The sequence below is a fragment of the Misgurnus anguillicaudatus genome, chromosome 18, assembly GCF_027580225.2.
Source record: "Misgurnus anguillicaudatus chromosome 18, ASM2758022v2, whole genome shotgun sequence".
NCBI lineage: Eukaryota > Metazoa > Chordata > Actinopteri > Cypriniformes > Cobitidae > Misgurnus > Misgurnus anguillicaudatus.
The window spans coordinates 39041030-39053636 of NC_073354.2; the positions used below are offsets into that span (position 1 = coordinate 39041030).

The 12607-nt window shown below is 35.8% G+C and overlaps 1 long non-coding RNA gene across 3 annotated transcripts in view; it reads right to left on the minus strand.

The window, feature by feature from the left end:
- The window catches only part of LOC129428921 (uncharacterized), a 106319-nt gene that overhangs the window by 32451 nt on the left and 61261 nt on the right, over positions 1-12607 (minus strand). For 2 of the 3 annotated variants that reach the window (XR_008639066.2, XR_008639068.2), the window contains one exon: positions 5632-6103. This is a non-coding gene — a long non-coding RNA (uncharacterized lncRNA). Of the gene's footprint in view, positions 1-5631; positions 6104-12607 lie in introns of those variants that run through there. The other variant, XR_008639067.2, reaches the window with a different exon arrangement.

Below are 12607 nucleotides of genomic sequence, written 5' to 3' on the forward strand. Positions count from 1 at the left end.
TGTTAATCATCTTGTTTAGTTAATTTGTTATCTCATTTCATCATTATTAGTTTCACCTGTTTGATTATTAGTTCAGTTCTTACACCTGTGTTTAATTAGTTTGCTCACCCTTTATATTCTGCCCTCATGTGTCTTTCCCTTGTCAGTCGTTGAATGTGCATGTTATGTGAAGCTGTTCCTTGTCGTCGTTGTATGTTTGAATAAAATTCCAGTGTATATAGCAAGAACTTGATCTCCTTGTCGTCATCGTTGTATTTTAGTATTAGTAGTAGTAGAGAACGTGACAATTTTACGGTCTGATGCAAAGCAGATTTTAAACTAAAGGAATTTCATTTTTTTTATAAACTCTAAACAAATTTTTAATGCAACACATATAACACGGCTTTATTTAACCCTCAAACGCTCCTCGTTTTCTGTTTACACTTCTGGCCCTTGGGGTCTATATGACCCCAAAATTGAAAGCGTAGTTTTAAGAAAAATATACATTTTCAATAATACAAATAATATATCTTTTTTTTTTGTTTACTTCTCATCTATACAATAAAGCTCTGTTTTGAGAGATTTGAAGTAGTTTTGTGCCTGTTTACCACTAAAATCCTCAACTACACAATTGGCTTTCCTGAAAAATATCAAATTTTTACGAAAATTCACAAAAATTATTATCTAAATTTGATTTAAATTGTTTTTAGATATTAATATAGGTGTGAGGTGTTGAATTCAGGCATCGGTTTTTAGAAAAAAACATAAGAGAATTACAGTGTAGGAATTAAATCATTTAGACCGGCAGATTCCCATAAAGACCCATTCATTTTCCTGGATATGGACAACTGCTCAAATCATTACTTTTGAGATACATTTTGTTAATTTATGTTTATATAAACATTAGAAAGGATATTAAAAATAAATATTATGTCAAACAGTAATTTTTATAGCTTTTGATGCATTTTGAAATGTCTGTTTTTACAAAATGCCATATAAATTTGACTGTGTGTGTGTGTGTGTGTGTGTGTGTGTGTGTGTGTGTGTGTGTGTGTGTGTGTGTGTAAGAGAGAGAGAGAGAGAGAGAGAGAGAGAGAGAGCCAGCATGTGTGCTTGAGAGAATGTGTGTGAGAGGCAGAGGGAGAGAGCATGTGAGTGTGTCTGTGTGTGTGTGTGTGTGTGTGTGTGTGTGTGTGTGTGTGTGTGTGTTTGTGTGTGTGTGAGAGAGAGTGTACATGTGCGTGCATTAGATTACACCCCTTTGTATCTTTTTTCTACATTTGTGACTGATTTTATTTGCTAAATTTTATAAAAATGCTCTCTGTGGCAGTCATACCTCTGTGTGTTTGTGTGTGTGTGTATTTGTGTGTGTTTGTGTGAGCATGTGTTTTTTGCATTGCATTTGTGCACAAGTACCAGGCCTTCATTTCTGTCTCAACATTTTCAGATTTATGTTGGATTTATTGATATTTATTTTTTGACAAATGGAAAAAAGTAACATTTTTTGCATTTCCCATTCACTTTCAATTGGGGTCATATTGACCCCAAGGGACAGATTGATAAAAAATGTTTTTACATACCTTTAGAACAACCGAATCAAGCCCAGTTTTTTCGTGCATGTAAAGATGGATTATTTAGGAAAAGTCACAAAGTTTTAGATCTCTGAGATGAAGGGAACCTTTTTTGTTAACCAATGAAATGTCGTTTGGGGTCATATTGACCCCAAGGACCGATTGAGGGTTAAGATTGTTTCATTTAAATGTACATTTAGTCATTTAGCAGATGCTTTTATTTAAATCGCTTTGGATAAAAGCGTCTGCTAAATGATTAACTTGACTCTGTGGACCCTGTATTTTTCCTGGTTGTTACCCCTTTATTCCCCAAATATTATAAATTGTTCCCTTATAATTATAGGTACATACTTCATAAGTAAACTATAATTACAGAAACATACGCTGTAAATTTTCTGTACTTACACAGTACTTTCCAGGCTGTAATCTAAAGCATTACCCGAGTTTTTACTGTCGGGTTGCTTTTGAAACATTTGATGAAATTGAAATTTAAAATGAAAATGTAATTTTATTATTTTTTTTGCAAAGATAAACAACAAAATATATTTGCAGTTACATATTAACAAGGTCGTAGTCATGTAGATTTACTAAAAACAAATGTTACACAAAAATCGAACAATTCGCTACTTATGTTCAAAGTGAAATTATCCTGAGAGCGTTTTATATATGATGAAAATTTCACCTGGCATTGATAGAGCACACTTGTGAGTTACTGACCACAGCACAAAATATATATCTGTCTAAAACATTATCTTTTAAAATTATGTTTTCCTGAAAAATTGTACTTTCGCCCTTGCTCTTGCCTAATATAAATACAATTAGTCCTCGCTGGTTTAAATAAAATCATATCACAATACAGTCGCTATAAAATTAAGAGATAATTTTAATGGTCCCTTTCAGTTTTTTTAGATTTACTATTTATAGGTATGTGTTTAAATAAAATGATAATTTTTGTTTTATTCTGTCAACTACCAACAACATTTCTGCCATATTCTTAATAAAAATCATGTGTTATTTGCATTTATTTACTAAAAATTGAAATGGGGAAAACATGGTCAAAATAACACAAAAGATGCAGTGTTTTCTGATCTTCAATACTGTAGAAAAAGAAGTTCAAATTCATTCCTCAATAACAGAATACTCTTACAAATTACACATTTTGGAAATCCCAGTTTTTTAAGAGTCTTGTCATGCTCTCAGTCTTTTACATTTGCTATTGGGTGACTTTATGTCACTCCCAAGGTTTGCTTTTGTTGAAATTCAACAGATACTAGAATGAAATAGTCCCAATATACACTCACCTAAAGGATTATTAGGAACACCATACTAATACTGTGTATTACCCCGTTTCGCCTTCAGAACTGCCTTAATTCTACATGGCATTGATTCAACAAGGTGCTGAAAGCATTCTTTAGAATGTTGGCCCATATTGATAGGATAGCATCTTGCAGTTGATGGAGATTTGTGGGATGCACATCCAGGGCATGAAGTTCCCGTCAAACCACATCCCAAAGATGCTCTATTGGGTTGAGATCTGGTGACTGTGGGGGCCATTTTAGTACAGTGAACTCATTGTCATGTTCAAGAAACCAATTTGAAATGATTCCAGCTTTGTGACATGTTGCATTATCCTGCTGGAAGTAGTCATCAGAGGATGAGTACATGGTGGTCATAAAGGGATGAACATGTACAGAAACAATGCTCAGGTAGGCCGTGGCATTTAAACAATGCCCAATTGGCACTAAGGGGCCGAAAGTGTGCCAAGAAAACATCCCCCACACCATTACAGCATTGCATTAATGAGAAATTGAACAGGTGTTCCTAATAATCCTTTAGGTACATGTATATGTAATGTGCTGGGCACTGCATAAACAACCCGCACGTGACCGAAGTTTTCAACTAACCCGCCCGCAACTCGGACAACAAAAATAAATATTGTACCCGAGTCCCACTTCCTGGCCCGCATTTTTAAAGGAGTAATTGTTTAAAATAGTTAATTGGCATCTTTATTTCAAACGTCCCGACCGACCGCGACTCGAATATCATTTAAAATATTTTTGGATGACTCCGGGGCCGCAGGCACCCGCTCATTTTGGATCGAACCGCGCATCACTGCAACATATCTAGAAATTATGATAAAAGTCGAAATTGTAGTGGTCTCTTCATTTTTTTCCATGGCTGTATATGTCATCAGCGCAAAATTATACCCCAATATATTAAAGGTGCAGTGTGTAATTTTTAGAAGGATCTCTTGACAGAAATGCAAAATAATACACAAAACTATGATATCAGTGGTGTATAAAGACCTTTCATAATAAACTGTTATATGTTTATTACCTTAAAATGAGACGTTTTTATCTACGCATTTATCTACATACACCGGGGGTCCCCTTACATGGAAGTCGCCATTTTGTGCCGCCAGAAGCCCTTAACAGACAATATTTTTAGTAAGTTGTCTCCGACGATGACGTGTTTGTCTGGTGGCAGCTACCATAGCTTCTCTAAAGCAAGGGATGAGCAGTGGACAAAGTTGTTGGTTCCAATTCGCAACCTCACCACTAGATGCCGCTAAAATTTACACACTGCACCTTTAAGTTCACCCAGTAGAGGCGCTAATTTAGTTAACGCATCTGTTGGTCGTATTTGGGGGAATAAACATACAACCTAAACAATCTAAGATGGGAGTTATCGCAAGGCACATCAACATTGAGTGATATTAGCGGACTCTTCTCAATAATATACCCAAGTTACAAACGTACTAACTTGTAAATGTGTCTCATCGTAACAATATTCACGTCTGAACCTCAGAGTTGTAGAAGAAATCTCAGCAGTGTCTCAATATCTGCAATTACAATAATACATCTCCAAATCATCTGAACTATGATACACACTTCTAAGCAATATGATTTTCTTCTGGGAAATAGCTTGTTGGTTAAGACGAACCTCAGGTTTGTCGGAGGAGTGTCCGAAATGTTTATTTATGTGGCGGAAAAGTTTTAAAAGTTAAACATACGTCTGCAGTAACCCCAGGAGTTTTACCTCACTGTTACAAGATAACAAACTTTAATAAAAGATCTTCACCAGAATCACGTACGACAGCTCCCATAGGGTGGCCGTCCGACAGCGGTCATGTCTTTGCTTAAAGATGTACAGCTGGATCATATTACACACATTCCTTAAAATCAAAAATGTAGTGATTTAAAGTGAAGATAAGATTGTATCTGCTTCTGTTTGAATGAATTGTGGAGTATGTGCAAGCTGAAGATGAACTGAAGCGCTGTCCTCAATCGCCCCTTTGAAAACGCTCAAAGAAATGTGGACTTTGCTTTCAACAGACAAACAAACTCATTTCCCTTCTGAGTAACACAAGCCAAGTAAGTCACCTGATGGGCAACACGAACAGTTATCGTAATGACTTCACAACCCTTGCTTTAAAGACAAACCTGATGTAACTCATGTGATGTGACGCAAGCCGTTGTGTGCTCGCTCGGGGGAAAAAACAATTAACTCTCAATGTCATCAAAACATTGCGAAATACGTGCGTACGCTCATTTACTATTACACGTATCCGACAACAAAGCATGTGTTATCAGACTGTGTCAACAAATACCATGAAACTAACCGGAGAACGAGCCAAATTACTCAACGATAACAATAACAATCATCTCGGTCTTATTGCAGAATTATCAAAGTTTGTTACGGGGGCCGCTGGCTCAGGACAAAGGGGATCTCAGGACAAGTTTGTTAATGTTTATGCCGTGAGATGCTGAGAAAACAGCACGACGCACAGGTGCAACAGCCAAAGACATTTGTCAGATACTTGACAGACAGACGCAAACATTTGTCTCGTGTTAATGATCCCTAAAGCGCCATTCAAATTCACACGGCCCCTACGAGACTGAGACTGCAGACGTGACGGACAAGGCCGAATTTACATTCGATTTTAGCAGAGTCTGACTTTAGTAAAACCAGTAATGTGACACTATTCAAACCTTAGTAGCATACACATATAAAACTGGGTCAGTCTATTTAGATTATATATTTTATTATTTTTGATCATTTAAATGATTAAAAATGTCATACATTCTGCGACTGCTTTCTCACGGTATCTTACTGTAAATCATACCGTGTACCTTTAAGAGTGTTTGTGTGGCTTCAATGCGTTTAAAGTGTTGTCACGAGTCAATGCATTTCGAAATGCATGTGCAAAAGTGTGTCGACACACGTTTAAATGAACTAAACAACAACAACATCTTGCTTGCTGATATCTAGTGATGTGTTATCAGAGAGATAGAAACACACAAGCAAACAGATACAGTTTATCGTAACTACCTTAAAAATAGCTTGAAAAACAGCATGTCCCTCCAAGTCACATGACGCACGCTCTTGAGTTTGCTTTACGTGAGTACACGCGGCGTCACGTCCACGACGCTCCATTAACGCTGCCCGTCTGGCGCCATTTCAAGAGGGAACTCCAGTGGTTTGGGCTCGGTGCCCACAGGGGAAACTCATCTGACAGGAGCAGACGGACATCAAACACATCTCTAATGTACCTGAAGGAGAACACAAACAAATTTATTAACATTCACACAGCATTTTTAAACAGATGGATGGCACAATGTTGTGAAAATCTACCTACAAATAAAGGTATTGCATAATACCTTGAAGGGTAGTTCACTAAAATATGAAGAAATATGTAACGCTGGACCACAAAAAAATTTCATTTTTTTAAAAATCAAATACGCTTTCAATTGATGTATGGTTTGTTAGGATAGGACAATATTTGGATGAGATACAACTATTTGAAAATTGTGCAAAAAAAAATTAAGAAAATCGCTTTTAAAGTTGTCCAAATGAAGTCCCTCACGTATTACTAATGATAAATAAATTTTTTATATATTTACAGTAGAAAATGTACAAAATATCTTCATGGAACATGATCTTTAATTAAAGGCAGGGTGCACGGTTTTTGAAAAACACTTTGGAAAAGGGAGTCGGGCCGAGTACCAAAACAGCACTTGTACAAAGATGTAGAAAAAAAATATTAACTAAATAATGCAACATGCATTGACTATGACTCTTGCAATAATGTAAATTGTGCTTCCGATTCTATATCCACTGATTCACCGATTCATTCGCGAAGCAGCTCTCCATTGTGCAAAATTAAATGTAAGGTCAATTCCATGCAAATGTCAACCTTATCATGAAAGTAAAGTTTTTACCCAAAATTTTTAACCATGTTGATATCAGTCCTTCGAGTTTTTTGTGATTGTTGTGGGCAAAAATCCTTATTGTGGCACGTTTTATTAAAGGACAAGTTCGGTATTTTACACTTAAAGGTGTAGTGTGTAAATTTTAGCGGCATCTAGTGGTGAGGTTGCGAATTGCAACCAATGGCTTAGTCCACTGCTCACCCCTCGCTTTTGAAAGACATAGAGAAGCTACGGTAGCCGCCACCAGACAAACATATTATCGTCGAAGACAACTTAGTAAAAAAATGTGTCCGTTAAGGGCTTCTGTAGAAATATTGTGGAACAAAATGGCGACTTCCATGTAAGGGGACCCCAGTGTATGTAGATAAAAAAGGTCTCGTTCTAAGGCAATAAACACATAACAGTTTATTATGAAAGGTCTTTATACACCACTGATAACATAGTTTTGTGTATTATTTTGCATTTCTGTCAAGAGATCCTTCTAAAAATTACACACTGCACCTTTAAAGCCCTGCTGCAAAAGATGCTTTCCAACAGATGTTTTAGCATTCGTTGTTAACTTGTGGACCTATTTTCCCAAACGCCTCACACCCGTATATTCTTCCGCTGAGAGCTTGAATAATAGACACTCCAGCCCAGATGGTGGCGATAATCCACCTTTGACAATTGCAAGAATACAAACAACTCCATTTCCGTTCCCGGCGGCGAAGTAATACCGTACCCTTACAGCACATCTAATACAAGTCAATGGAGTTGGATAAAAAGTACTATAAAACCTGTTTGAAAGCATCGTTTGCAGTGATTTTTATGTGAGCATATCAGTGAACACCCCTGACCACTCGGTGAGTTTCACATCTTTGTAAACGAAAGTTTAATGCATTTTAGGGAGGATTGTTCATGTACACCTATGCTGCCATTATAGAGGTGGAAGGTGAAACAACAAACACCCGAAAATTCTCGGGCCAGAATCATATGTCCAAATTTCAGTCAAAACCATTCTATTTCATCATAAACAATCTGAAAACAGGGCTTTAAGTGAACTTGTCCTTTAAAAAAATGCCATGGAATTGCGGGAACTTCCAAAAACTGCAGTTACTTGCAAAACCGCGGTTGGGGTTTGCAGCTTTTCAATGACGTTGCGTAGTTACGTCTCTTCATAATGTTCCCATAGCAACAGGGGACATGGCTGCGCTTGTGTGAATTAAATGCAAAATATTTCAACTTTCTGCTAAAATATGTGTGACTTTTTGTTACGAAAATACGGGGATTATGAAATCATGCAAGCCCTGCATATTTTGCGTGCAGAAACCTGCAATTTATGCGGCGAAAGTGCGGCGTATTTGAAAAAAAAGCAGCCCCTGCATAAATATGCAGACTTTGGCTGATTATGCATTGAATCATGCGATCGCATAATCTTTTTTTTCTAGAGGGACTGTGATATCTTAGATGTCAATATTTCAGTTTAAAAATACCCATGTAAAGTCGCGATAAACGTTTTTAAGCAGTTTTTTATTATTTTTTTATAGTTAAAAAAGTTAACTATACATTTTCGTATGTAATGATACATTTTCAATAGGAAATTTACAAAATATCTTCATGGATCTTTGCCTTATATCATAATGATTTTTGGCATTAAACAGGGTTCCCATAGTTAACTTCAAATTCAAGGATCTTTCAAGGACTTTCCAGGTGCAATACCCTCAAATTCAAGGACTAAATGTGGGGACACATTTCAAGTGAGAGCAAGGTTACATCGTGTTACCTTTAAAGATATACTGTTACAGTTCACTTTTGAGGGAACTCGCGCTGCGTCACTGCGGTGACACTTTGGGGACGCCTCCAGGGGTAAGTGCGTCTGAATGTATATCAAATTCAACCAATGGTGAAGCTTAACGACAAAGACAGGATGACACGGGAGTCAGGAAGTATATCGCTATCTGAAATATTGACAAGGACGGCATTACAGGGCCAGGGAGTATGGCAAGGGAGACGCAGCGTCTCGTTCCCTTCTTAGGGAACAACAGTTACATATGTAACCTGAGACGTTTCATTTGCAAAAAACTATGCAAAAAAGCATTTTGGTATGAATCAACATTCACATACAGAAGATATAAGCATTTAAAGCGAACCGTTTAGCACAGTTTAGAATTTTTATGATTTCTTATTTTTTCAGAAAACTTTTTGCATAAAATAGACTCAAGCACTTTCAATGACCTGTATCTATGTATGTATATTTTCAAAAACTTCCCAGGGCCTTGAATTCTTTCCCCCTAGATTCACAAACTTTCAAGGATTTTAAGGACCCGTGGGAACCCTGATAAAATAAAAATCTACTTGCGACCAATGTCCATAATGTTGTTTTTTACTGTAAAAAATCTGTAGAAATGACAGTATTACTGTTTGCCAGTAATAAAATTTAAATTGATGTTATTTACTGGCAACACTTTGCTCAAAGAAAAATGAACAATAAACATTAACAAGTCTTTGTCTTTACAGAATAAAACTAAAATAACAGCCTCATGCAAAGCATTCTTGAAACCAAAATCTGAAAGAAAAAACTGAAAAAAGGATGGTGAGGATTTCTCAAAATGCTTTGCATGAGGCTGTTATTTTAGTTTTATTCTGTAAAGACAAAGACTTGTTAATGTTTATTGTTCATTTTTCTTTGAAAACAAACTGTTGCCAGTAAATAACATCAATTTAAATCTACAGTAAGTTACTGGCAAACAGCTGTATAACTGTACAGCAAATTTCTTACAGTGTTCCTCATAAATGCACATACAAACATTTTATGATAATAAATATTAAATGTTCTTTTAAAGAGCTGTCCTTTCTTCATTTATTGGGTATTATTGCTTCTGGTTGTCTCCCAAGTATCCAGACCTCATTCATGTTTCCTTCATTTAAAACAGAAAGCATGACTGCTATATTTCTGATTTCTGGACTCTGTCATCAGGGGTTAAGGAAAATATAAACAGATGTTTCAACATATACTGTAGGTAAAATTGTATTCTCTGAGAAATTATTTCAAGTCTTGACTGTCACATCTAATTGCTCATAAGCAGTCTCCATTAAAGTTTCAGAAAAAAAATTCAAATGTCTCAAAAATTGCTCAATTTGGCCAAAATCCAAATGTCTGTAATTCTGCAATATTCATAGTCTATTTCTATTAAAGGAGCAGTGGCGGCCAGTGACTTCTTTTTCAAGGCGTCTCTCTCATCTTTCAAATACCACTAGGAGCTAAATGCATAGTTGCGATTGTGTTTTGGGCGGGGCCATGCTCGTGGCTCTGCTGCATCATCGAGCCACCGTTTAGCCCCGCCCAAATAATCCTGAACACGGAAATGTGGATAAACTTTTTAACGGTGTAACTCCACAATTCAGTACTTCACAGTCTTTGTAATGTGTTTCAGCAATACATGCATAATGTGTTTCTCTGAATTGACTTTAAGAGTGTACCTAAGTTAACAACTAGGAAACTTGCCTTTTATCTTTCCCAGAAATCCCTCTAGCAAAGCATTGCTGTTAAAATGAACTCTACACATCTTCCTGGCAGTCAATTGTTGAAGTGTACTTTCTGTCCTAACCATTTGTAGTGATTCCCTAAAACGGCACCCTGCACATGTACAACAGATTTAACACAGACCGCCCAGGCCACAGACTTTATAGTTTATCTCGCCAAAGCAGCACGTAACAAAGTCATCTGCCCAGATCTCTTTACTAGAGAACTAGACCTCTTTACATGGAAGTTAAAGGATTGTTAAAGGATTTTCAGAGGGTTAAAGGATTGTCTTCAGTACAGTATGTTTCACAATCTCATTAAGTGCAATGTGTTGTGAGGACTGGAGGCTTCTGAAACCCTGAGATATCCTCCACCACACCACCATTGATTACATAATGAAAGGCTGTCGTGTAACCCACTGAAACAGTTACTGTACTCTACTGTTAATTATACTCCACAATACCGCGTATTCCGGTTTAGGCCGCACTAAAAATGTGCTTTCCAGGAAAAGGGATCTGATAGGAGGGCTCCTACTGGCTGTGCGCTTACAGTCAGCACTATACAACTTTATTAAAGGTGCTTTACAATGACAAGAACCAGGAACGGTTCCAGGGGGATCGAGCCTGGCCAATAAAATTTGCTAAAGACTGGTCTACGCTGCACACAGATGTCAAACTGGAGGAAACTGGCCTGAGAGGAGGTGTGATGTTTTTTACGCAATCTAAGCAAACACATAGCAACAAATCATTACAAATAAAAATGCTAGAAACGGTGCCATAGAAGAACCATTTTTGGTTCCTCAAAGAACCTTTTGGTCAGTGGTTATTTCTTTTGATTTATTAAAGGGATAGTTCCTCAAAAAATTAACAATCTGTCATCATTTACTCACCCTCAACTTGTAAAAAATTATTTTTTAGGAAGCTATTTTGAAAAATGTTTGTAACAAAGCAGATCTGGGGCACAATTTACTTTTATCGTAGGAGAAAATAATATTATGGAAGTGAATGGTGCCCCAGATCTGTTATTAACAGTTTGCAAAATATCTTTGCGTTCAGCAGACCAAACACATTTATACAGGTTTGCAACAACTTCAGGGTAAGTAAATTATAACAGAATATTAATTTTCGGTGTACTATTTCTTTAAATAAATTTTAGAACATTTCCCACCACAAAAAAAACAGAAAAGTCCAATATTGTCTTAATAATATGTAATAATGTAATGTATAATGTAATAATAATGTTATTAACATCTGCACAGAATCACCCTAGCAATATGCCAAAACCACTTAAGAACATCTTAAGAACGTCTTAGCGACCATTCAGAGTTGCCACGGCAACCACACACAGCATTCTGACACTGTAAAAAAGCCTTGTTGCACTTAAATTTTTAAGTTTAATTAACTTGAATTTGCAACTTTCTTGACTAATGAGTAGTTGCTTCAGTTTAAATGATAAAAATAAGGTTAAGTTAGGTTATTTCAACTTTACAAGTCAAAAGAGTTCAAATTAATTTTAATTTCAAATTGATTAAACTTAAAAACCTAAATATTTATCTTTACTTAATCAATGAAGTAAACATCACTTAATATTTTGTGTTTGCGACCTATGCTTAAAATAATTAGTTCATTAAACTTTTAAATGTAGAATTCATTAAACTAAAACATTGAAGTAAATTGAACTTGAAATTATCAGTAAATGTTGTGAGGAATACCCATAATCCTTTGCGTCTGAATATTTTGATTATTTAAGCTCTTCCACAGAATAAGAACGATTACTTTAACTTTTTTCATAAAATGTCATAGAGGTTAAATCTCTTATTTTATTGATGTTGTTTTGTTGTAAATTATAAGATTGTGAAGTCACCGTTCAGGTGATCAGTGTTTACATGAACCCTGTTCAGCACATTTTATTGTGTTTCTCTTCACAGTACTGACAATTCATGTCAAAAACACAGTTTTAGGATGTGTTTATGTGGAGAAACAAGTTTATTCAATAATTGATCATAAATTGTGTTATAATACCATTTATAACACTAAAAGTAATATAATGAAATTATAAATAGAAAATCTTTGAACTCAATTAACTAAGTGGAGGTGTTGGACAGACCAATTGATATAACAAATTAAATAAATTCGAAATTAAGTTTACTGAACTAGAAATTAAGTTAAATGTACTATTTTTGTTCAACCTAATAGTTATTTTATAAAACATATCCTTAAAAAACCATAATGTGAACTAATGCTTGTTAGTAAAGATTACTAATGCCAACTTGATTTGTCTGCTACACCCACTAAAGGTTATAAGTTAAAGAGCACCTATTGTCCAATTTACGATTTTACATT